The sequence below is a fragment of the Nesoenas mayeri genome, assembly GCF_963082525.1.
Source record: "Nesoenas mayeri genome assembly, chromosome: 3".
Lineage (NCBI taxonomy): Eukaryota > Metazoa > Chordata > Aves > Columbiformes > Columbidae > Nesoenas > Nesoenas mayeri.
The window spans coordinates 42,071,404-42,097,883 of NC_137544.1; positions in this window are offsets into that span (position 1 = coordinate 42,071,404).

Here is a 26,480-nt window from a genome sequence, read left to right on the forward strand (position 1 = left end):
GACTCTTGATTGTCTCATTCTTTGTGCTAATCTTGTCACTGCTGTTGTAGGCATCCAAGGCACAAATGTGACAGCAGAGAAAGCACTGAAGTAATTGTACCTGTGTGCCAATGTGTTTTGCCCAGTTTTGCAACAAAAGACCATGAGACTAGGAATGTTCATTTGATTTTTGCTGATCTGAGAGGTCTGTGCCACCTTTGATAATTCACCACAGCAAATCAAGCTTTCCATGGAAAATATTGCATTAACTAGAACTTTTAAGTGTTAAAAGATGTATTTAAGCTTTGGGGAGGTAACACAGATACTTTTTTGCATCAAATTAAAAAAAAAAAAAATGTAATCACTTAATCTACTAATGAGTGAAGTGAATCAAAGTCTGTGCATTTACGTGGGTTCAAAAATATTTCTGATTTACCCAGAAACTCAAGTGATGTATGCAAAATTATCTAGAAAACTTGATTTGGCTACAGAGCTCCTGCAGAAATTAAGCATTCATTCCCCTAGGCAACTTTCAGCATTTCAGCCTAAAAATAGCACGTGCACAGGATAATTTGTAATTAATAAACCTAGCTGGTATTTAGAGACTTCTGACTATTCCATGGATAGGGTTGTTTCCTTGACTTTCCTACCTGTCCCTCAGTACTAAGAGTTTCTGTTGGTCTTGTGCTTTCTTAGTAAGCAGTTTGGGGCAGAGACCTTTGTCTCGGTCAGTGTCTAGGGTAGCACCTGCTGCTTTGGTTTTCCAATTCAGAGCTGGCATCATTATAAGAGACAAATACAACATAAGAAAATGTTTTAGTACTTTGTCTGTCATCTAGTTCTTCCATGCTCATTCTCACTGGTGACCATGCTGCAAAAAGTTTTGATATCATGTTCATATGGGAAAGTTTGGTAACACTTTTTATGGAATAGGAGATATCTTCATAACTGAATGAAACCAGGAATAGGTTTTATTCACTGGTACACTGAAAATGGTAGTTCAAAGAGACATTTAACTTGGATCCCAGCACAGGTCTGTCACAATGGCATATTGACAGAAATAGCAGACACCAGATCAGGAGTAATTTCTGGCAGGCACCACAACGATATGTGCATAAGCATGCGTGCACACATACATACACGTACTCCCTAGGTACAGTCTTTGTCTTAAATAGATATCCCTATATTGCTCATGATTTACAATGATTTTTGTTTGTGAGCCATTTGTATTTTCATTTTCTTTTGTGCTTTGACAGGATATAATTATTTCTGAAACGTATAATGGGATCAAAGTGTATTTCATTACTAAAGAAATTATTGCATTGTGTTAGTGCCATCCTGACTGCATGGAAATGTTAATCTAGTTTTGTTATATTTTTTCAAATGAGAAGTTTTTTCTTATGAAAATTTTGTGAAATTAATTGTTTGCTTTCTCTCAACCTCTGAGGGGTCTATAGCTTCAGAAGATATCAGATAAAGGATGATGACATGTAATGAGAGCAAGATTTAGCTATTAAACTTCCTTGACTCACTTTAAATATTGATTAGAGAAACACTTCTGGGCAAATATTTATATTGAGCAATAATATAATTCAGTGATTTTTTTTTTTTTTTTTTGAATATCATTATGTCTTCAGTAATTTAGCCTAGAAAAACACATTGTTAGCCATGGGTTATATGAAAATGTCCTAGATAGATGAGACCAAGAAATAAAAGTGAATTTTTCCAGCAGTAAACCGTCATTCAGAAGATACAAAGGCACTCCATGTTGCACAGCCTGTATCTGGCCTTTCCCAGGGTTTGGGACTGTTGTACCTGGGAATATTGGCGTCAAGCTATTTTGAATATAATGCTAATGTTGTGACAGATACTAATGAAACCATGCTGTTGCTAGATAGAACTGATATTGAATACATAGGCAGAAGAGGTAATTTCCTTATTCACTTTCTTAATGAGCTCAAGGAGGACAGAGGAACCTTTCTGCATCTCTGAATATTTCCTAGATTTTATTATTTCTTTTAACAAGAATAAATATATTTACGTGTTTCTGTTTACTGCGTATACAACCATAACAGCTGACCCTACTTTTTGTGTAAGTGAATGATGTTTCTGTTGTAGGGGGAAAGATATATGTTAAAAATTCTCAAACAAAACAAAACAACCCGTTGAAGAATCTAAGCAGCATCAAGCATATTTGTGTTTGAAAATTCCTTTCTAGCTTTTACTCAGTCAGATGCTGAAGAGTCCAACTTGCGCACCAAACACAGAGGGACCAAGTACGTATATTACACATGCTAATAGAGTATCATCTGAGTGTGATGGCTGTGTGTGATGCTTAATGACTGTTTTTTATTTCTTTAACTATATTGAGCCTTTGATTACCAAATATTCCAAACATTCACTGAAACTTTGAGGTATCCAAGTTAGAGAGCAGGGTGGACCCTCCCCACCTGAAGGCAGGATGCTCTGCGCAGCTGTCACACGCTGCATGTCTTGCTTGGCTTACTTGGTGTTTCTGGTCCAGACTGAGAACCGAATCCTGCAGAGGGGCTAAAGAAGTACATGCTTGCTGTGGACAAGTCAGGATATAACTCTCGACAGAAGTAGCTGAGAAGGGAAAGCACAGTGTTATGTCAGTTAACTGGACATATCTGGGATATCCGTTGGTGCTTGTGCCAAAATTAGATCTCTGACAGCAATTTTTTTTGGCTTTGGGTGGAGAAAGCAATACAATTAAAAAAGATATTTTCCTTTATTTCCTATTAATCAAATTTATTTAAAAAGATGATTTTTTACTTAGAAAAAAACATTTCCTTGGTCAGTTTCTCAGATAGTGTCTGTGCAGAGTACCCATGCTGCTACTTAAATTTCAAGAGGGCTGCTCTGATTTAGGAGAATTACAGGGTTTGGTCTATTGCTTGTAAATACTTTATGAAATAGTCAAATATGTTTAATCTTATTTGAAGTTGTAATACATATTTTACGTTATTGTATTATGGGTGTATGCCATGACCAAAATTTGATTTTATGTTGAAATGGTATCGGTAGATCCATATTTCAGTACATCTAGAGTTTGTAAGTTTAATCTGAATTTTGAACCAATGTTTAATAGCTGATTATAGATTGTTTTAAAATAACAATTTTTTATCATCTTTGATTGCTGATGTGTAATGTTAAGATTTCTTCATCTAAAGTCTTACTTTCTTGCTGCAATATAGTTTCTTATTGCTCTAATTCATGTTGTCCTCCGTCAAGTAAGAAGCAATACAACTTATTCTTTAGATCCAATTACTGAAAATGAGAGGAGTGTTTACTGTTCTATTTGAGAATCAGGACCAAAACCCCTATAGTGGCTTAAAACAGAGAGGAGAGAGAGGTTCTGAAAACTCCATGGTGAAAAACTCCAAAAAGAAACGTAGGTTTCAAAATCTTTAACTAGTAAACTAGGTGAATGGGTAAATGCTTGAGAAGTTTTTTGTCATCTCAAAGGATGCAAAAATTCAGAGAAATACTATCTACCTGCTAAAATATGGCAGCTAGCCTGAAGTAATGTTCTAGGACAGTACGTCCAGATTTTGTCAAAGTATGATCTGAATTTAGGTATTAGTCCACAGTTGGCTCAAGCCAGATTTTTTTTGTTTTCTCAAACCAGTGAAAGTATCAACAGCCAGAGGTGTGTGGGTGTACAATAGCTGCATTAGTGCTTGGTTACCATTGCAAGTTAGAATTCTAAGTTTATACAGATGTCTGCAGAAGAAGACCAACCTCTGTATGAAATGAAAAGAAAGATTTAATTTGCCTCAGGAATGACATTGATTCAATTATTATATAGTATTAATTATATATTGTGATTACATTATTGTAATTCATCAACAAAACTATTTGACAACAAAGCAGATGCTTGTTAAATGTAGTATTTATGATCAATATGAAAGTTCATTCTATAACTGTAGCTAAATCAGTTTTTCTGATCATTCAGTTTGCAAGCTACTCTAAAGTACACTAAAACTTTTCTTCACTGTATTATTGATTTCTAATTTTTCTATTCAAACTATTTATTTCTTCTGGTCAGATATTGTCCCAAGCTTTTATGAATGCAACATTCTGAATATAATGTTAAGTAAAGGCATATCTAATTCTAACAAATATGTTGTGATTTTTTTCCTCTGTACTTTCTGTCAGTGTTTATGACTTACAATATTCCTGTAATTCTCTTCCTACAGCAAGTTATTTCTACACATATCTACGCTGATAGGTCTCTTTCATGTACAATTGCATTTTTCTCATATCCAAAGTGAAAGATTTTCAGAAATTTTGAATTGGCCTGAGGTGCTCCTGAAGTTATTCTCTCCTCAGTTTCTTTTTTCATATTTGAAATTACATGGGCCAGGCTATTTAATATAGAAATCAGAATGCTCATTTATTTAGTTCTTAAATATTGGTTGCTCTTCATGTTCAAAGTATCTTCTACAAATGGCCACTATCTTCTTTCCCAGGTGAGTGGAATACTTCATTTAAGTTTCTCCTTCCAGCACAGAAGCTGAGCAACCTTCTTCCTTGGTGCTGTGACAGTTGACCTAAGCAGAGCTTTAAGTCTCGTTTTGCTCACCTTTGCTCCTATTGTTGCCTATCTGGACAGTATCCTTACTGACAGTGATTGTGTAAGGGTTTTTTTCAGTTATCTTGTCTCTGATATCATCTACAGGGGTTTGGTCCCATCTGCAGGAAACTGTAGCTGTGAAAGCCCATGGCAAATTGTCCTTGATTAGTACAATCTGAGGTATTGAGTACTCTGCAGTGGAGAATGACTGCAACTCAGATAGTAATGATGCGAGCCTTTGTCAGACTCCATAAATCAGAATGTTTCCTCAAGAAAATGAAATACCACAAGTAACACGAGATGAAATACCACAAGTAACTGAGAAAATATCCTTGATGGAAAAAGGGAGTTATTAAGTCTCTACCCATTACAAATTATCTGAAGATGTGTAGGACAACAGAATAAGCTTTAAACAGCACTTACAGAACTGCAAGAAATAGATACCTCAGAATAAAGGCATAAAGTGGTGGTCTTCTTTCTTTTGGTAGGATGGCAATCACTTGATGTTTTCAGTAGTTCTCGGTTAAATCCGCTAAGAAAACTAGTTGTATTAGAGAAATTTGAAGAGTATTCCATTCCTTACAAATATAAACCAGATGCTTTTTCTAAACATTTTCTAAGCAAAGATGAAGCTCTGTAAGTGTTTGGGAGTTATTTAAAGGCGAATTTACATATTGCAGATTGGGAAGCTAATTGAGTCCTTTCTCTGAAACTCAAATGGGTCTGGGACCTTGAACAGAAAGCTTTGGAAAGCTGATACTGACCAATTCAAGTTTAAAATGTCATTTTCTTTGCTAAGTAAGAGTAAAGTAAGACTAGAAAGATGCTCAGAGAGAGTAGTCAGTGCCCCAATGCTGTGGATAGGACAGAGGACCTGCAGTGCTACAAAAATGACATTAGGCAGGATGGCATTAGAAGACCAAAAGAAGTACCACAACTGTAACCTTAGAAAACATAACAAGTCCAGAAAAACCCTGTCTTTTGATGAAAAATTGCAATAACTGGACTCCATCAATTTTCAAGTCCATTTAAAGTATTTTCAGGCCCTGCTACCTCAGAGAATACCCTTTGCAGGAGCAGTAGTGGACATAGCAGTCAAAAATCACTAAACTGTCAGCTTAGAAGAAACATGACATGGAGTGATTTACATCTGAACAAAATAAAGAATGAGTTTCTTTAATATTAACACTGTGGAAAAAACTGAAATACTAGAAAATGAAAGGGTTAATCTATATGCTTTTTCATTCAAAGTGTATGTTAGCAATCTATATCATTCACTAGGCAAAAATATGATCTGTAACGGAATCAGGGAAGAAATCCCATGATAAAATGAAAAATATGGCAATCCTTTCAATTTGTCTCTAAGTGTTGTCCAGGTAGAGGCAGGAAACTGATTTGGAAAGACTGAGAAAAGCTTTTAGGGAGTAACAAGCCCTCAGAAAACTCAGAGTACATTAGCCTGACTTGCTTTTTCAGTAGCTTTGTCTAAGCCAAAATATGGACTGAAATTGTTAGTCTTGCACACATTTTGCAGAGACTAATGAAAATCATTAGTACTGAGTATGTGAACATGATTTTTTGTAGTCTCTGCTGTTGTTGAAGTCTCAGACCTGAATGGGATTACATCTGCAGTCACTGGGATGGTGATGTTTAAATTATTAAGGAAGAACATGGTGATAAGAAGACAGAGATTAGAAAAAGAAAGTCCAAGAGAAAATTATGATATCATGGATATCAAGTGAAAAAAAAACATGTTAGAGGTAACTCTTTCAGCCTGTTGCATGTGTCAAAAAAAGATCAATTTGAAAGGCAAATTCTTGTTGATACAACCTGAAAAAGATTCTTCTGTAGGACCAAAGCTGGAATAAGCTTGATGACATCAGCTACTTCTTCTAGGCTGACTCTCAGGTTTCCAAGGTTGCCCTTTGGAAACTACTATAGGTTAAAAAATGCTCATATATATATACATTTTATTTTCTCTTGGCACAGAAAATTTAACATCCAATAATCACCCATAGTGTAGCAGCATAAATTCAAACATGCTGTTAGATTAAATGTTCTGATTAGCACCTTGAAATGCATACACTGATCTTAGGTGCTGGTTTAACAAAGAACATGGAATCAGACTGTAATACAGAGAGAATATGAACCACAAAGGACCAAGTCCATCACCTTTAGTTGTGCCTGAAAAGTTTGTTGAACTACCTGTATATTTTATGATCTGATGACCTGGAATGACTATGATATTCTATATTAAAGGTAGCTTCCAAGAAAGGGGCCTTTAGATGTGACAATCAGTTTCAGAGTAGACATCTTGAATTTTTCTCTCAGTTTGGTGAACATGTTCAGCAGATGTACAGTAGTAAAGAAATGGAAAAATCCCCCAGTCCCTAAACCAGAAGCCGTGGACTAGGAGGAAGTGATTATCAGAAACGAGAAATTATCAGATGCGAGAAGTACTTGATTATTTAGATTCTTGTTGAATCATATAGGGTAATTTATAGTTAAAATGAAGGAATTGTTAGAAGCTGTATCTTAGGCTTGGTTAGGCAAAAAAAGAGAACCATTCCCTAATTTCTAAGTTCTTCAACTCTATTTTTGATTGCATAAACCAACAATTTTTCCAGCCTCAGGTCATGTGGTAAAATAAAGTACAATGAGTTTCATCATTATTTTAATTAGATACAGAAAACAGCATTGAAATATTAAATAAAGGCTTTATTGCAGTGATTTTATAAGTTTCACCTGTAAGAGCTGGGGTGATGATTTGGAGGTATGTCTGTGCACTGGCAGTATCGTGAGTGCAGTGACAACTATACATGCCCATTGTTTTGCATCATTAGTACTGCACTGAATCTTTAGGAGAAAATAAAATGCCCACTGAGAAATGTAACCTCCAGAGTCCAGTCTTTTTATTACTTCACTTTTTTTTTCTTTCTTTCTTTTTTCTTTATACAGCACCTAATTTAGGCCACAGACAAAAAGAAAATGTATCTTGAATATGCATCACGGGTTCCAAAAATGAAAAGAAATTGGATTTGGATAGCACTTACTCAATAGACAGATATGATACATGGTAAGAAGGTGCACTGTCTGCCCTGTGATAGATTAAACTACTTTGTAGGAAAATTACTGTGAGCCAGTCACCACCACCACCGTGGCTAAATCTTTAATAAAATTCTCTTCCATATTCAAGAGCGAGGTATGAAGTACACAATAAGCAGAGTGGAGTAGAGTGCCATTTATCAAACCACAGCTAGGTCTGTAATCTCCTGCTTTATCCTTTTTTAGTACTTTATTTGTCTTTATTGTTGCAAGGAAGCACATTTACCCAGGGCAGTGGGCTTTCGGTGCTGATAAACCTTTTGTTTTAAATTCTACCTGTGCTTTTTATTTTTTTCCCTATTTTTTCTTCTGTTTTCTTTTTTCTCTATATTTTTTTATATCAGATAACCGTCCTCTCACTCTATGGGAGTAATTAGTTTGTTTTGTTTTGGTGGTCCCTTGCTTGCTACATGTTCTTTCACCTTTCCCTGCCTGACCTGACCCTACCTCTCTTGTCTCTATGCTACAAAAAAGGATACCAAAGCCTCTAAGACGTTTTAAAAAGAATACTCAAGCCTGTGCAGAATATGGTCTGGGATGTATTGCATAATGCTTTTTTCAGGCTATTTGGCAAGATGGCAGTGTTGAACCATGTTGCAGTTGGCCCCTGGATGGCACTACATGGCTAGACCTGGGACCAACAAAAGCAATTTTGGATAAAGGCAGAAAACATAATTGAAGCAGTATTCTTTTTAAAAATTAAAGACAAATCCTTAAGCTTGATTTGTTGATATTTGCTGAATTCAATACAAATACACAATAATATTAAGCTGTGTTCCCGTTATTGAGTGAGATTCCAAAATGTTCTGTATGTCTTGACTACCTGATAATACCTGGATCACTTTTGGCAACATGCTGATATTAAGTACAGATGCGGTGGAAGGGTCCTATGGGTAGAAGAATGTGACTAGAACTGCTTTGTGCTGGCTGAATATGCATACTACCAGTCTGTGCTGCAGCCCTGGGGGTGATTTTTTTAGTACTATTATAACCCTTTTTATTGTTTGAATAGCAGTTTTATGACAAAACATTTATATTCAGTCTGCCTTTGTACTTGACTGAAAGAGAGCAATCACTGAGAATGATAAGGCAACAATGGTAATGATAACTGCATTTATGGAGGCTTACAGAATTTAAACGGGCATGCAAAAATAGACTTACAATAGTGCTCTACCTGCATCTGCACTGGTTTGGGTATATTTCATGCACCCGGCCTATGTTTGCTTATTAATGGAGATGTTGCCTTTTCTCCTATTTTTCTCACTTATGGAACTTCTGTATGAATCTTACATGTGTGTACATCAGGTTTATCTTACCCCAGAAAGATGCCATAGTGAGATGGAGAAACATAACCGTTTTTCAAAATCCACATCCCTGAAATTATTGCTCAACTTAAATATCAAGTTTGCCGAGTCTGTGGTTATGTGATTTTGCAGCAGAATGGCCATTACCTGTCTTTAAAGGTCCTACCTCTCAGGAAAAATAGGCAATTCTTTCACTCTCCCTTGAGAAGAAGTGAGAAATAGCACTGGACATTGGAAAGTAATCCAAGAGTTTAAGAGCAATCTGTTGCCTGAATATTTTTAAGCCAATTCGACTCCACTTTTGTCTTCCTTTGCTATAGTATTTTCTCCCTGATGAGGTTTACATAGACATACACACACACACATATTTGTGTATTTCCTTAAATTTATTGCTTACAGAAGAAGGCAAGAAAACAACAAGAAGGTTCAGTGTGTTTTGAGGGGAAGCAAAGAGTTCCTGGATCTCGGAGTTTTGTGTGAGGGGAACAGAATAATGCCTAAGGCTGTTTCTACTGTACATTTTAATATGGATTATGAAGAAAGAAGGTGTACACTGCGCATTGTTCTAAAGATATTTGCGGGCTACATTCTGCCACATTGTTCACAGGCTGCTAAGGAGACTTAACTGATGTTAGATGCTTTCTTGCTGAGGAAGAGACTGTCCTTGTGGAATTAGAATTACACATCCAGCCTACATTTTTTTACACTATTTTTAATGTCTTGAAATAATTTTGTCAGCAATCTAGTTTATGTAAAAATTGCTGTTGACTGTCTCTTTTTATAAGCCAAAACAATGTATATTTTTAGAAAAGTGAATTACCATTTTAAAGGCTTTTTAAATTTTGAGCCATACATTGAGATTTTATTAATCTTGAGAGCTGGTAATCTCAATACACCTCCATTTGTTTCATATGGTAGTTTTTCTATTATGTAATTTTACTTCTTTATCCACCTGTATTTTAATTTTCTGTACTTACCAATCCATTAGACATTGACTTTATACAAAAGCTGGGTGGCAAACATTTGTCAGAAATAAGTGACTGTAGAAATGTAGGAAGAGAAAAAAAAAATAGTTGTTAGAAACAAGAGGTATGTTTTATTTTTTTCATGCATATTATTTTACTAATTCAGAAGCTCACTAACTACACTACCTTTTTTGACGTAAGTATATGATCATTACATGTTAACCTGTTAATGTGTTCCTGTCTGTGCTATTTAGGCTTTAAATGTGTCTAAATTAATAATTCAAATTCTTTTTTGCTAATGAAATACAAGTAATGCAAACATTAAGTTGCTTTGCCTAAGATCTTATAGTATTTTACTGGAATGCTGTATTCAAAGATATGTCATTTTCTACTAAATATCTTTCTAATTCTTTTGTGCAAATGATACCTTTTCCCCAAGCCCAGCTACTTAGGGATATTATTGAACAAGTGTCTTTTATAGGATCTAAAAAAGTGCAGCATTATGTGAAAGAAATTTTACAAAATGTGCATGGACTATTTAGGAATATGCTTAGTGAATATTAAGCAAACACCTGAAGTTCCTGTGCTGCTGCCTAGAACCAGCACTTCATTACCTATTACGTGCAGTGACTTGGAATTTTTTATTAGGTACTGGTCTCTTAGCCTGTAAGGCTTGTGCATGATGTGTATGAGAGCGATTTCCAGCAGAGCGAAGCTTATCACAGATCCACCTAAAAGGTAAGGATATTTTTTAATTTTTAGTTCACATGCAGAACAGCTGCCTGCAGAACACCTGCACAGAGAGCAGGAAAGAAATTTGGTTTAGGGGTTGATTAGACATGTCTTACCCACACAGAAAGTCTGGAAAAAGGCATGAGGAACTTCAGATAAACCCCAAATACTTACCCACCCCCCTCATTTATTTTTCAAGTTAGTGAGGACAAAGGAGAAAGGCTTAAATATATTTTGGATTTGTTTAGTGTCTCCCAAATCTGTAGTGTTGATATCCGTGGTTTAGACAAGATAATTTCTAAAAGCAAAGTTGAACTGTGAATCTGGCAGGCAAGGTGTGCAAAAGAATGTATCATTGCTATTGGCATTCCTCATATTCGCTAAGGAAAACAGTGTTAACAAGTGTTAATGAATATTAAGAAAAAAAACAGAAAAGCAGGAGAAATGGTGAAGAATTGAGAAAGGCAACTAATAAGAATGAAAGAAGCAGAAAAGGCACAACAGTAAAGCTAGTGCTAGAAAAGAAATACATTGATTACTTTTTCACTGAAAATGGCTTAAATGGGCTTTTGAGTGTGACGGACCTTATTGCTTAGGCCATTAGTGATGAGTCCTAATAATATTATTTTGGGTAATTGAAATCAGGTAGTTCAGGAGATAAATGTACCTTAAAAAATGATAGGCTGTGTACACAATGTGGTGATACACTGGTGGTTAAGATAACAGAATTCGATAAAAGAATATAAGGAATAAGAAATTTTGAAACCCAGGACCAACAAAGACCTTCGTGGTCTCCAAGTTTCCTGTATTGTCATCATAAACTTAACAAACTCCATCTTAGAAATTTTTGCTCTTTCTGTTAGAAATATTTTCTTGGACTTTCTTTTAGAAACTATTGCCATTTCTCCTTTAGCCAATTACTTATCCCACTTTCAATTTCACTGCTAGCCTGTGTGTTTTCAACTTCAACTGACCTTTTTCACATGTGTTGTATGAAATACCTTGCAGAAATCCAAATAGGTATTTTATCAAGCATATCAGTTGTCTTGTTAAAAGAAAGCCTTTGGTTCAGTCTGGCACGATCTTCTTGCAATTAATTTCTGTTGTATTCTGAAGCTGCAAATGACTCCTTTTCTTGATCATATGAAAGCAGCTGTTGGTGGTAGTGTAATAAAATCCTTGCTCTTGCAAAGGGAAGGTCTTGTCAACCACGCATTCTGAACTTTGAATTTGGGTCATGCCATTAAAAAAAAGGTTTCCTTGAAAGCAGCCTGGCCTTGATGCATTCCGCTATCAAACTGAGCATGCATATCATGACAAATCTTTCTTCCATTAAAATCATTTACTAGCCTAAAAATGAATTAGCTGAATCAATATACTCCTCCTGACATTTCCCTGAGGAGATAGAAGCAGATGCAGGTGCCGCCTAAACAGTCAGACACCTCACCTGATGTAGGCAATGGGGCTACCACTGGTGACATGAGGCACCATGATACAGACCTGTGTAGGGAACCAGCGGAAGAGGGTTACTCATGTTACTCATGGGTACAGTGATTTTGCTGAGTCAAAATGAGAAAACTGATATGACTATTAAAACTGGCAATACTGCACAATCCTGAAATGTATAATAATAATAGTAATAATAATAAGAACAACAAAAGCACAAACCCCAAGAAACCAAGATGAGAAAGAAGACAGCGATTGTTTCTCCGTGTCATGCTCTGCTAACTACTTGAACTTCGTGAACATCTGTGTATAGACTTATCTCCAATTAATTCATTAGATAAATTTGTTTTCAAGGATAGTTTCTGTAAAATTTCTTAGAGTTTTGATTTCTTATGCTGTATAGGTAACCAGATATGTAATGTGTAAGGTATTTAATAAAGAGCGTATTCTCCAGTTTCATCTGTCTTCTTTAAAAAAACAGCAATGCTTCAGAGAATAGGAAAAACAAGGGCAAAAAGTCAGATGTAAATAAGTTGAAAGATTTGAGTTGGCTGCTTTCAAAAGGTTTAGTGTGCACAAATTAACAGATCTAGGATTTCTACAGAGGTGGTAAATTCACTGATTTTTTAACATTTTTTTCTAAATTGAGATACAAAAAAGAGAAATAATGCCATGGGATAGGTATTTTTTTAATTGAAAAATATTATTGATAGCTATTTGTGGCTCAGTATTTTTCTTTTCCTATGAAAATTAATAACTTTTTTAAAGAAAGACAATATTAACACATTGAGATCTACAATTAAAATTTATTCTCAACCTCAGAAGAACTGATGGTAGCATTTGATTTGAAATTCTCCATCAGAATTGTTTTTCAATAAAAATAACTCACGCTTTGAAATTGGAAGGGACATTTGCATGGGTAAATAGTAGAAGATCCCCAATTTAATTTGAAAAATGAAGTCTTTCCATTTTTGCAATTAGATAATTGAAATTATTAAAAATGAAGATTTTTTTAAAGTCTAGCTTTAAAAAAATGTTAGTAATAGCTGTTAGTTAATTTGTACTAAAAATTGCAAAATCAACATGAAAGCATTTTGAATGTTCTAAAATTGTCAGACTTTTTTCTGATTATTTTGATAGGATAAAATTTGAAATCTAAAATTACTTTTTTGCTGCCCATAAAATGTTTCCTGGTGATGTTTGGTTGATGTACGCAGTCAGCTGTTCTTTCAACACATCTCCTTAACCACAGTGTTCATGAGTGTTTACATCAACCTTTAGTTCAGCAGAAAGAGGTGAGGTTAGTTCTGTTTGTATGGCAGGGGTACATACTTGTAGCCAAATTGCAGATTTGTGTATTATGAAGTGACTGAAGCTGGTTATGAAAATCCTGGTTGTTGGACTTCAAATAATTACCTTCATCAGCAAATAATATAATTTTCAGTATTAAACGATGATTCTTTTTTCTTCTGCATTTTTTTTTCGATATCAAATTGAGGATGCAGTTAAATATAAGGCTATATTGCTTTCTTCAATAGATATTGGTGCTGTGGAGAACATGCTTTAATATTGTACTTTTATAACAACTGGGTCTTTTCCTAAAATCTCTTTCTTTATTCAGCATAACTTTAATATGTTGGGTATGTCTCCTTTCATCACAGCAGGGGACACTGTGCATTTGCGGGATAAACTAGTTCCATATTAGCAATGTGAAATCTGTTTGAACTTGTTTGCATATGTATGCCAGTTGATAGTGTCTTTCGAGGTGGCAAGTGTTGAGGAATTGTGTCAGCAATAGTATTTTTTTCTCTATAGTTAATTTATATCCTGTAAATATGCCATTCCCATTACACCTGATTGCTATTTTAATTGTCTATGAATATAGGATATATTGATAATAGCACATCAATAAACACATCTAGAAATTAACAGCTGGTATTAATGAGTGGAATGCAAACACTATAGCTCACAGTTTGCTACTTTAAAGAAAATCTCCCAAGGTGGCCATGTTGAAAGCTTTTAAGGCTGTTTTGAATATGTGTGTATAGGAATTTGTTCAGGGAGCTGGAGCGGTGAAAGAACTTAGACTGAGTGAGTCTCTGTGTTGCATACGCCAAGTTTAATACGTGGAGAATTTGAGTGGGACTCCGTCTCACAGCGGGTCCGGTGCCGAGGCTCCTTGTGCGATGCGCGGTGAGGGAGCTTGTGTGCTCCGGTGAAGATGAATCACGGAACTGCTTAGTCTGAGAACCTCAGTCAGATTTAGGTATTGAGCCCCTCAGCCTTGATTTATCTGGAGTAGTTCTGGACATGTGCAGAAGCCAGAATGCTAGGCAACTTGGGAATATTAGCGATAAAAGCTCATGTGTTTATGTGAGTCTTTTTATGTCTTCCATTTACATACCACTATTCAATCAAAGTTGCACTTCAGACGCCTCACTCAGTTTGTAAATCTTACTCTTTCCTTTTTATTTTAGGTAATATGCCCACTGATATAAATTATCACTTTAAATTACTTTTTTATTTAGCATAAGAACAATCTTGACTGCTTTACTTATGAGTGGTCCACTGTGCACACTAGAGGTGATAGAGATGAGAGTGGATGTCTGTTTTGTTATTTAGGTAGAAAAATCTCTTTTCTCATTTGATTTGTAATCCTGTCTAAAGAAAGATGCACTGTATTCTGTTCCACTAGAAACTCCTCTTAATTTCATAGCATTGTCAAAGTTCATCTTATTCCTAGCTATTAAATAATAATAATAATAATAATAATAATAATAATAATAATAACAACAACAACAACAACAACAATAATAATAATAATAATAATAGATCTCAGACTCATTTTTATACGTGAAGGAAAGAGGAGTGACAATGTAGAAAGCCTGTTCAGAACCTGCACTATTCTGTGCTAAAGTCTAGCAAAGAAATAATTCCCTTAGGCAGTTGTTTGTTTTGGTTTTTTTTTGTTTGTTTGGTTTTTTTTTCAACAAACCTGCCAGGAAGCTTTTCCTTTGCTATAGGGCTCACATTTAAACCATTTTTAATGTTGGCTTTTTGGCAAACAGTGGATCTTTCTCCTTCTGTGATAGAAAGAGACAGCTCAGTAATAAAGAATACTAATTTCTGTGTCTTTCACATTCACGTCTGGAAAGAAGTGTAATTTGTAGAAGAAAATTACAAATTATATTATGAACTGCTTAAGAATTTCAGGAAAGGAAACAACTTCTGGATGAAAACATGAAAAAAGACTATAGTGACTAATATTTTTTTCAGAAGCTTAGACATGAAATTTCCGTTATTGCAATGGACATATAAAAATACATATGCAAACATCTATGATATCTTATAGAAAAGTTTTTGAAATTGAATGATTATTCCCATTGTAAGAAAAGAAGGAAATTTTTTGGGAGGTCAAAAGATGACGTGAACATTTCCCATTTGGCCTATTTGAAGGAAAGTCTACCCTACTGAAACTGTTATTAACATAAATACAAATTCACTTACACATTTGCATCGCAAAGTATGTGATTTAATCACATTAATAAAGTATATTGGTGTGGAATTCTGAGGAAACCAAGATGAACTGATCTTTCTTGTAGCATGACCACAATACCCTCCCCAGGCTTTGAAGTGGCTGTGCTTGAGCTTTCTGAAGTATTTGGGATGTGCTCCTTTGAAGCACAAGGGTCATAGCATGGGAAAAAATATTCGAGATCAATTATTACTCCTGACTCACAGTGTGTTCAAGTTGTCTTTATTACTTGTCCTTGAGACAATAATTTGATTTGACAGGCAGATTGGATGTTATTAAAATTAAAGGATTTCCATTGCCTTACAGCACTTGTGAGACGTTGTTGCAAATATCTGCTTGGTGAAGAGAACCAAGCAGAATGTGTCACTGGTTTGCTCTGCAGGTACAGGAGTTGGAAAATTGCCCAGTTTTGTAATTGGTTGGTGAATTAATTGCATATAGTTGTCCGTGGTGAGCATTTACTGCTGGAATGTCTCAGTTATTAGAGTTGATACAGTGCACCTTTTTCAAGGAAAACAGGAATTAGCAGTTTAGAGTTCTGACGTGTTAACTGATGTTACTGCGTTTTTTATTATCCAGTAAGAACTGTGCACTACCATTTGGACCCCATTTTACTAGATGCTGTATATTCATATATACAATAGTAGGCCTATAGAAACTTACGAAAAAAAAAAAGAGAAACTTATGAAAAAAAAGAGGAAAAGATTGAAAACCAGGTAGATACAGGAGAGTAGAAAAGGCAAATCATGTATGATTACGGCATGCTTTCAAATAAAGTTTAGGAGATTTTTATGAATTAAGAAAGCAGAAGAAAAGCTTATTTGGGGGTTTACTAGAATTGTTGCTGGAAAAAAGATGCTTTGTTATTATTTTCACTTTGTAAAAAAAAAAAAAAAGCGAATAGTGATCTGTTAATGAGCATGTATAAAATTATCCCGTTTAGTGACTGTTAAACATCCTCTGTTACTCCTGTTTTGTTAAGTTGTAACTGGTTAAATTGGTACTAATATAAGCTCCTTATTGGAAAGGTCGCCACTTATACATAAATCCTATGATTTTAGGAATATATAATGGTGGGGTTTGTTTGTTTTCTCCCAACCTTTTGGTGAATGATCTTTTATTTCTGACAAAATGAATTGGTGAGTAGCAGCAAACTCCACTAAGAGCCTCTGTTCTGGGCATTTTACATCAGTCCAATTTTTAAATACCTATTGTCAGACATTTAGGAGCAACAGTTCAGAAAACGTCTGATCCTTGAAAGCCCTTCCTTAAACATCCACTGCCAGTTGATAAAGTATTTAATTAGATAAACTATTAAGCTGCTCCTTTGAATTTTTTAGAAATATATGTAGTAGTAAGAAGCACACATTACTAGGATTTTTAATGCATTTTTTCCTATCAAAGAACATATTTCCATTGTCTAATGCTAACACTTAACATGATTTTTTTTTTTTTTTTAAAGGAGAGCAAGTGTTAGTAAATGTACAGGTAAACCTGCCTATTAATTAAGTCTACGTGTAATTAAGTAAATGTAAATTGCCATATGCTCAGTACATTTCATAACCCTGAAGATAATAATTACCATATCCAGCTCATAATGGTCTTACTTTCAAAACAGGTGGGATATTCTCCATCTCTTTGTTTTTTTTCCTAGTGATGACTTTTGGAAAAATACTAAATACAGGTACAAAATACAACCGAGTGCAGAACAATTTCTTCAAATTTACGAATGCAGACTTAAAAAATTCTAAGTTCCTGTCCTTGCAGGTACAAGTAAACAAATAATTGATTTTCAATCCATCACAGGCAACCCACAAATTTGAAGGTGAGGCAATTAAAAATAAAAGTTTCCTCACGTCTTGAATTGCATTCACATGAAATTTTACAAAAGGAAGAAGGAAAATAATAATAAATTGACACCGAAACTTCACTTTCTGGAAGGTCCCATTTCACTCTTATTCCATCAGATAATCCTGCAATGTCTGAAGGGAAAATATATACAAATGTGAATGTGCTTGAAAAAAAGCCAACAGAATTTAAAAAGGAGCGTGAAAGGAAATTTTTTAGAATCTAACCAGTCACAAAAGATGACTCATCAGACTGTGCATCTCAAAACACTTTTGTCTTTGATATGCCCCTAGTTATTCTATTATTTTCCTCAGTCTCTTCATGTTTATTAAGTACTGAAATATTGTAAAATATAGTGTAAACGATGTATGTGTATTGATATTATTTTGTAATCCATATTATGAACACTGAGAAGAGTCAGTTGTTCTTACTAAATTGTTATATAGTGTTACTTATAATGAATTGTACTCATGTTTAATAATTGATTTGTAGCTGTGTTGTCCACCATTCTTTATGATTCTGATAGATGGGAGTAAATGATTCACCTGGTCATCCACATTTTTCTACCCTCTCTCAAATGGCTTCTTTTAGACTGTGTGTATCAGCGTTAAGCAGCAATTTAAGACTACTGTAGTTAAAGGTTTTTCCATGAGTAGTCATGTATTATTCTACAGCACTCCATCAATAGTTACCCTCTCGAAGAAATAAAAGTACAAATGCACAAAGTACTATCAAGTAAGAAGGAGTTTTCCAAACTGTGTGCCACTAGTGATACTTCTAGAAGCAGTTTCAAAATCGTATGAAACCTTTCATAGACTCACTTCTGCCAATTGTAATTGCTGTGGTTCTTGTCAATACGATGGATGGTACCAAGCAATTAGATTTTCTGAAAATCTTGTCGAAAAAGAGTTATGTATGGGCATACAGTGTGTATTCAGGACTATGAATATTTGCTTCAGCCTGAGGAAGAACTATGTTCAGTTGAATTAGAAGGTGATGGGAGGGAGACCGAGCTGGTGATATGGTTGGTTTGTAGTTTCGCTTCTGAAGTGAAATGAAATAAAGAATAGTAGCTAAAAGGAATCTATTAGTGTAACTATTAATATTTTCTTATAAGCTCATTCCAATTAAAAATATTTTGTAGAGTAACTCCTTTATCAGACCTGCTTAAAAGAAGCCTTTGGAATATAATATATATTACATTTGCAAGAAGATGGGTTTTCCATGTGAAAGACTCACGAACACCTTTAATTATTAATCTTTACCTTCACCTTTCCTGATTCTTTCAACCTACAGTTTCCCCAGTTTTTAGATGGGAGTTTCTGCCAATGCCAATAATAATAATAAAAAAGAAAGAAACACTGCAAAAACCTGAATGTCAACAAGAAGATTCACAGAGGAATGCAATCAAAGATGATGTTGCAAATCAAGCCTAGAATCAGACCATCAAAAATTCAAAAACATTCAGCTATTTGCAATTATGGTGGTAATTGCTATTTTAAAATATTTTCCTTCTTCCAAAGAAACTCCATGTTGTTAGCTGAAATTCTAGATATTTTAAATCACAGAAAATCTTTTCCCAGCTGATGAAGACTAAATATTATAGGCAATCAAAACAACGTATTATCTACATATTTTAGCTGATTAAAAAAAAAAAAGTGGCTTTTGAAACTGCTTTAAAAATCATTTTAGTGCTTTAAAAAATCATTTTACTATGTGCTACTGGCTAATTGCAGATTACTTTTTCACAGACCGAAACATTGGCTTTACCTACTTTAAAGCAAGAGGTAGTGGATTCTTTTTAAGGAAATGGCATCTGAGGTTTTTGCTATGATATTTTAGTCCATGTAATCATTCCTGTTCTTTCTGTTGTGAATCAGTGTTTGCAGGGAAGTTTTGATTAATATATGTAAACAATACATATAATATATAAAATTAGAGTTTCCTTTAAAAGACTGTAATTTAAAGATTGATGTACTAACATTACATAATATGAGGCCATTAAATAAAAGTAAAAAGCTAGAAGTTATATATAGAGTGTTCGAAAATGCTATTGAAAAATAATGTAAGAATAATTCTGGTTCAAGAGCAATTATTATAAAATGCAACTAAATTATCAGGTTTTGCTTGAGACTCTTTCTCATACTAAATTATATTTTGAATATGAGAAACTGCATTTATTTTTATTCTCTGATAGTAATAATAAGCTATGATCTTGTTTCTTTTGTTCAGAGGCTTATTTAATTCACAATTTTTGAAGGATGACTTCCATAAAGAAGGGGAAATTCCTTCTCTGTTTCATTATTGAAACTTTCTAATTGGAATTTTTCTAGTAAATCTGTTAAAAGTCGATAATATGCTATGATTTTTAATGAAATAGAAATTCATAAGCATTCTGCTAGGTGTTTTAGCCACATTTCATTAGTTATTAGCTTGATGTGTGAGGAACAGATATTAGCAAATGGTTTACCCTAAGAATCTCTTGTAAAGCTGTACAATGTAAAATTGGTCTATATGACCAATACCTGGCAGATTTGCAGGATTTGGTTTTGAACACATATTTAGGAAAAAAACAATTTAATACTTTTCTGACAGTTGTTTTATACACACTATGTCTGCGTGAAGCAAATGCAAAGGATTGGCAGGGCAGTGATGACACAGCACTGATAGAACTGCGGTTGGATCAATGAAGCTGGCAGAGACCTGGGTGGAATTTTTTGGAGTTAGAGGAGAATTTTTAGTGGAGGATCCTGACTTAGAGACCTCAGTTATAAAACAGTCAAAATAAACAAGTGTATTAAAGTACTCTGAAGTTCTGCAAGTGTTTGTTTGCTTTGTTCTATTGGTTGGTTGGCTTGCCTTTCTTCTTCTTTTTTTTGTTTTTTTTTTTCTGGGCTTACAGCAAAAGTGGAACTGGAAAGTGTCTGGAAGTTTAGGAGGAAGGAAAGTCTTTAAACACCAAAATAACTGCAGCTAACTGTTGGTATAAAATGAAGACTTTGATTAATCTGTTAAATATCTAATTTTGTACTCATTGATTCATACCATTGAGGGCAAGAACTTCATAAATATTTATTAATAGCATCTTTAGTAAGCTTGTGTGACAATTTGAGGCAAAATGAAGCTAATAACCTTAAAAAGAGAGCAAAAAGGCTTCACAGGTTGAAACCACTCAGTGTTGTTTAATCTGCAGTACTAAATTATTAAATCCTTCAAGGAAGAGAAATCTCATACTATTGCAAGAGTATTTGGGGAAAGGAGTTTTCAACATTGGAGTAAATCTGCTAAATCTGAAAATATTGTTTTAATCAGGGCATGAATGTTGGGGCTTTTATACCAATAAGCCACTCATGTTAATGATTGCGTAGGGTCACTTAATAGCTATTTTTATAAGGTGCCGGATATAGGAAAGTTAGGGAGGAAAAATATTATGGCATTAGGAGTTTTAAGTATATGTTATTTTTCTGAGTTCATAAACAGCTTACTTTTTCATAATTAAAATGCATGCTAAAGATCATGTATCTTTGGATCACATTTGTAATGTGCCTACATATTTAAAAATAGACCTCTCAGACATCATTTTATGCATTAGAAATAAAGCTATTTGAGCAGAGGTCTTTGTTTTGTGGTAAGTACAAACCTGAACTTTATTATGAAAGATATACCACTGAGGTTTTCCCCTCTTACAAGATGTTTCTAAATCTGATATGACATGATACTGTATGAATGAAAAAGCAGTCATGTTTTCAGATGTAAAAAACCTGAAGGTAAATCTGAAGTATTGCAACCATACTCAGGAAAAGCACCAGTCATTTTATTCTATAGAATTCCTGAGCCAGCTGATAGATGAATCGCTTTTGACAGTAACTCACTTTTTGACCTGTGTGGCAGGGAGAAGGTCACAGCAGTAGGACAGGTTCTGTGATAATTGGAAAGTGAAGGGGACTTGGTGGTGCAGTAGGTTAGTGCATTAGCCTTTCCCCTCTGGAGACCTCGGTTCCTATTCTGCCTTAGGGTCACTAGTGAAAATTCATACTTTGGTGTCCTTCTTCTGTTTGTACGTATGACAAAAAAAGCATATGTTTGGAAAAAAATGTTGCCTTTCTTCTCTATAAACCACAGTATTAGCAAGGATCTCAGGGCCAATGTACATTGGCAGAGAGTTTAAACAGCCTTTATTCCTGCAATACGTGTCCATTGGGTCCACTTTCCCCAAAAGAATAGTCACTAAATGTGTTACTAAAAGGAAAAAAAAAAAGGAAAAACTTCTCAGTTGATGTGCATTAAAATAATGCAAATAATGAAGGAAACTCATCCATAATACAAAAGCTACACTGATAAATTGCCCATTTTTGTTTGGAATCAACTCCTGCTAATCTCTCTTGCACTGAAGTTATATTTCTCTTAAACTATTGTGCTTGAACCTCTTTCTGCCTAAGATGTTTAAGTGCCAGAGAACTGCTGTTTCATATGCAGTGGAATGGAGCAGTGGTGACATCCAGTGATTAATTAGTTCAAAAAGTACACATTACCTAAAGGTATCCTGGGAGCCACTTTCCAGGCCTGTTAAAAAGAAACATATTGCTTGCATTTACAGGTGGCAGTAAGCTGAATATAGATTGGTTATCAACAATGTACTGTCTTTTATTATATCTGTAGTGCTTACTCTTATTGCATTGTAACAAGGGTGGTGCAACTAATTGTGCTTAATGATCCAAGGAAAAGAGCCTGAATTTTGTCTTATCAACTCCTCCTATGTTCATCTTTTCATCTCCTTCAAAATCTACAACTTTCAAGTTGCATTAGGGATTTGCAGCAATGTGTGAACACTTTAACTTTCAAATCCCCACAAAAATGTTAGCGCTGTTTACAACTGTGAGAGAGCTTCCCTCTTTAAATGTGGATTAGATATTCAGGAAGGGACCAGTCTGAGCACTTTGGTGACTGAAGAAGTCTGTCCAGGAACGACAAAGGCATCAGGGAAGTAAGACCCACAATTTTATACCCTTCTAGGCAGTAGGTAGTCACAATTGTGCTCCATCTCTGGAGCAGATGTCAAGAATTTTCAGCTAATCACAGTATCCAGTTGCTTTGCCTTTTTGAAGAGAATTTCCCTCTAACTAGGGGGAAGCATGGAGCAAAGATTAAAACCTACTTTCTCTTTTTTTTCCCTTCAATAACAACAAAAAAGATAGAAGGGGGTAAAAAGAAAAGAAGCAGAGGATTAAAGGATAAAGACAGGACAGGGGAAGCTTGAACAGCAAGCAGCAGACAAGAACAGAGCTGTCATTTGACTGATAAATCATTATCTTAATCAACTGTGCCAGCCAAAGAAGACCTGAGTAAGCAGCTACAAATGAAGAAGCTTTAACTGATTTTTTTGTTTCCACTTCTCCGACATACACCTAGTAGTTTAAATTTGTACTTTTAATTGTACTTGTTTCTAATAAGGTGATTGGAGGCTTTGTTTGAGGCTTTTCCTTTTCTTTGCATGAAAACAACTTCCTAAAGTTATGGAAACTTTTAAGCAGCTTCTATACTGTGTAAGAGTTTAGATCTCCTTCAAGTGCACTACATTTCTTTGAGTAGTGAGATTTCTTCACTGGTTAGGTTTTGTTGTTGCTGTGTTTTTTGTTTTGGTTTTTGTTTTGTTTTTCCACACAACACCATGGAGTTGATCTGAAGCTCTGAATAAGAAGCAGAAGCGAGATAAGATTGAATGGTGATTTTTCCATATATTGTGATGTTCACAGCTAAGATAGGCCTTCTCTTCGTACACCTGCATCTTGCCTGATCAGCAAGGTTACTCCTATTCACCCTCCACACTCATCTGTAATTGCAGACCAATATCAGGAATGCCTTTGGGATGTCAGTCTCACATCCTCTAAAGGTTGATGATAACAGTTTCACAGCCTAGGTAGACGAAGAGTACTTAGGAAGGTCCTTTTGCCTCCAATTTCCATGCAAAGCTGAGACCGAACTAGAAATGAGAGTTGAGGCTGAAATAAAAATGGAGAAGGATGAGACCTAGGTTGAGATGCAAGTGAAAATGAAGAATAATGAGTTGTAACAGGGTTTTGGTAAGTAAAAAAAACCCTCAGACCTGAAACAGTCTTTGAACTGCTTAATCAAGTTGGTCCAAAAAATTACTTTTAATTTTTAGCTTTTCTTCTGTATCTGATATCTGAAACCAACAGCCTTATGAATAACTCTTTTCATAAATAAACTTCTGCATTATGTACAGCACATTTTCATAATCTGCTCACTTATGCTGTGCCCCATTACAAGTGAGGTTCTAAAGGAAGTGAAAAATGTCTAGTTTGAAGACGTTCTGCTAATTTTAAAGTTACAGAAAGAGGAGAAGTACTGTATTTTTATTCTGGAAGCCTACATAAACCTTCCGATGAACTTTGTAGGACTGTTAGTTTTGCTTAAGTCTGTTTTCTCAGAATCCAGATAGTATTTTTACTTATTTAAGTCTTTAACATTAAGCAGTGTTTCTTACTAATAATTAGCTATCCATCGTGAAACATTTAAAATTTCTTTCTATTCATTATTATGTTATTGTAACTGTATAGGATTTAAACATGCATTGTAAGTATCATTTTTAGAAGTCCTTTTAGCTTTTGTTTTTAATTATGGAAAATAATAGGTAGAGGTAATGCAGCAATTGCAATGAAGTTGCAATTTCTATGATGTCCATTTCTAGCTGCCAATGGAGGCATGTGTACTTCTGGGTTTGATTTTGAGTTGAGAAAATAATCTGACAACTTATTTTTACACCACTTTAGTAGTGGTGTGGATTTTTTTTTTAAAGTTTCAATGTTGTTAGGTATGATGCACAGAAGCAGAGTGAGAAAGTGATTTCATGCTCTATTTCTCCAGATGAAGTTTTGTGCTTTGCTGATGGATCCTGACGTGAAAACCCAAATTGCAACTTCCCAGGTCTAACAATGGTAAACAAAAAAATTTGTCACAGAAGTCATAGATAGACTTCTGTAGGCCACAAAGAACTTTTGAAATTAGTTGATATTTTACCGTGGCACAAGTTAGCTTGAAAAGAATTAGCCTTTCTTGTTTGTAGATTCCTAAGATGACTGGTTTCTATGCATTTTAAATAGGTTGTTTGCTACCGTAATTTTTGGTTACATTGAAACAAAATAAAAGTTAAAATAAAAGAAAAATTGGTGACCATGTTGGGGATTCTTTTGGAATGGAATTTTCTTGATTGTCTAAAATCAAATAAGCTTACGGTACTTGGCAGGATATAAAAGGATGAAGTTATCTAATCAATGAACATAAGGAAGCATCAATACGTTTACTTTTGTAATCTCAAGACTAACTCCTTATTCTCTATTACTTAACCCAGAATTTTACCCCATAGCTGTTTTTTTGGTTAGGTTTTATAAAGCAAGCTTCAAGAGGTTATGGAATAAGGAAATTGTATATGCAACTTTGCTACCAATTTATTACCTCAGGCTGCAGCTTCACAGAGGTGGATGTTCATCTTGGGGTGATTCTTTTCATCTCTTGCTCCCACCTGTTCAGTTTGCCTGTCTCTGTCCAGTCTCTGCTCCAAATGTGGGGAGATCGCTTATTGAATAGCTGCTCAGCTACTTCTGTTTACCAAAAAAATGTGTGCGTTTATCTTAATATCCAAGGCATTATTTAAACCATCGAGGTTCTCCAGATGTTTCATGAACATCACTGTCCTTCCTGCCTTGGGGACAGAGTAGGTTAAGAATGGAAACCTCTCCAGACAGCCACCAGCCAGTGGTAACCCATTCTCATTCATTAATCATCAGTTTACTGTAGCTGGACTCTTTACTGGGTTGATACTTTTTCTACATGTAATTTAAGACAACAGGGTTTATCTTGAAGTAAAACAAAGAAATAAATGCTGCATATTTTTACTGGGAAAAGGTATCTTAAAAAAATGTTTAGTCCAGCTCCAAAGTAATTTATGGCTGCAATTCTTGTTCCTGCTGCATAATCTCAAGAAAGATTGTCACCTAATAATACAGTAGAACATTGTATTAAGTTGGTTGCATGCTATCTGGCCAGATATATAATTTTGAGCTATTTCTGGTGTTTTATATTTATCCTTAAGATGTTTTCTAAGGTAGCTCTTTAAAGATTGAGTTTGATTCCACCAAAAAAGTGAATACTGTGTGTTGTATATTTAAACCACAACTTCAAGGTATAAGAAAAAATTATAGAGAATGAAAAAAATGAACAAAGTTATCAATTTGATAATAGCAGCACAAAATGTTTAATAATGTATCAGATAACATTTATCAAAAGGTTTAGTTGCTGTCTACATTCCTAATGAGAAGCTCTAAGATAACAGTCAGTCACAGCTTTACGATAAAGTATCTGAGGCTTCAGATGTTCAGTCCAACAAGCACTAGTATTGTAATAGTGTATAAGTAGGTTTACTGAATAGTCATAAATGTAATTATAGAACTCTGACTTAAACTCGTTTCAGAGGCAAAGTTGTTTCAATTAAGAATAATGGAATGCTGCTAGATGAAGTAAAATGATGGCACTGTCCGTTCATTACATAAACCAATATATTGCAAATAAGAATATTAAAATATAGACTGGAAATGATAGTTTTATATTCCCCTCCTCAGGCTCAGTTCTTCATTGCTGGGAATTTAGAAATGGAGTAGCTGTGGGTGAGTAAGTAAGGGTCCATAGCTTTGAGTTGACTTTTTCATCCTATACCCTTGATGGACTTAGCAGCAAAATGTTCCCAGCCATAACTCTACATGACATTAGGGTTGTAGCCAGATTATGTGACTACAGCCAGGTGCTGTACACCTGACAGATTTCAAGAGCTACAGAAAGAGTGTTAAAGATGTTTCTTGGTTTTGTGAAGTCCATATCAGAAAAAAAATTGGCTACCTCTGCAGGTATTTCTAGCTCTGCTTTGCTTCAAACAAAAGCTGAAGCCTCAATCT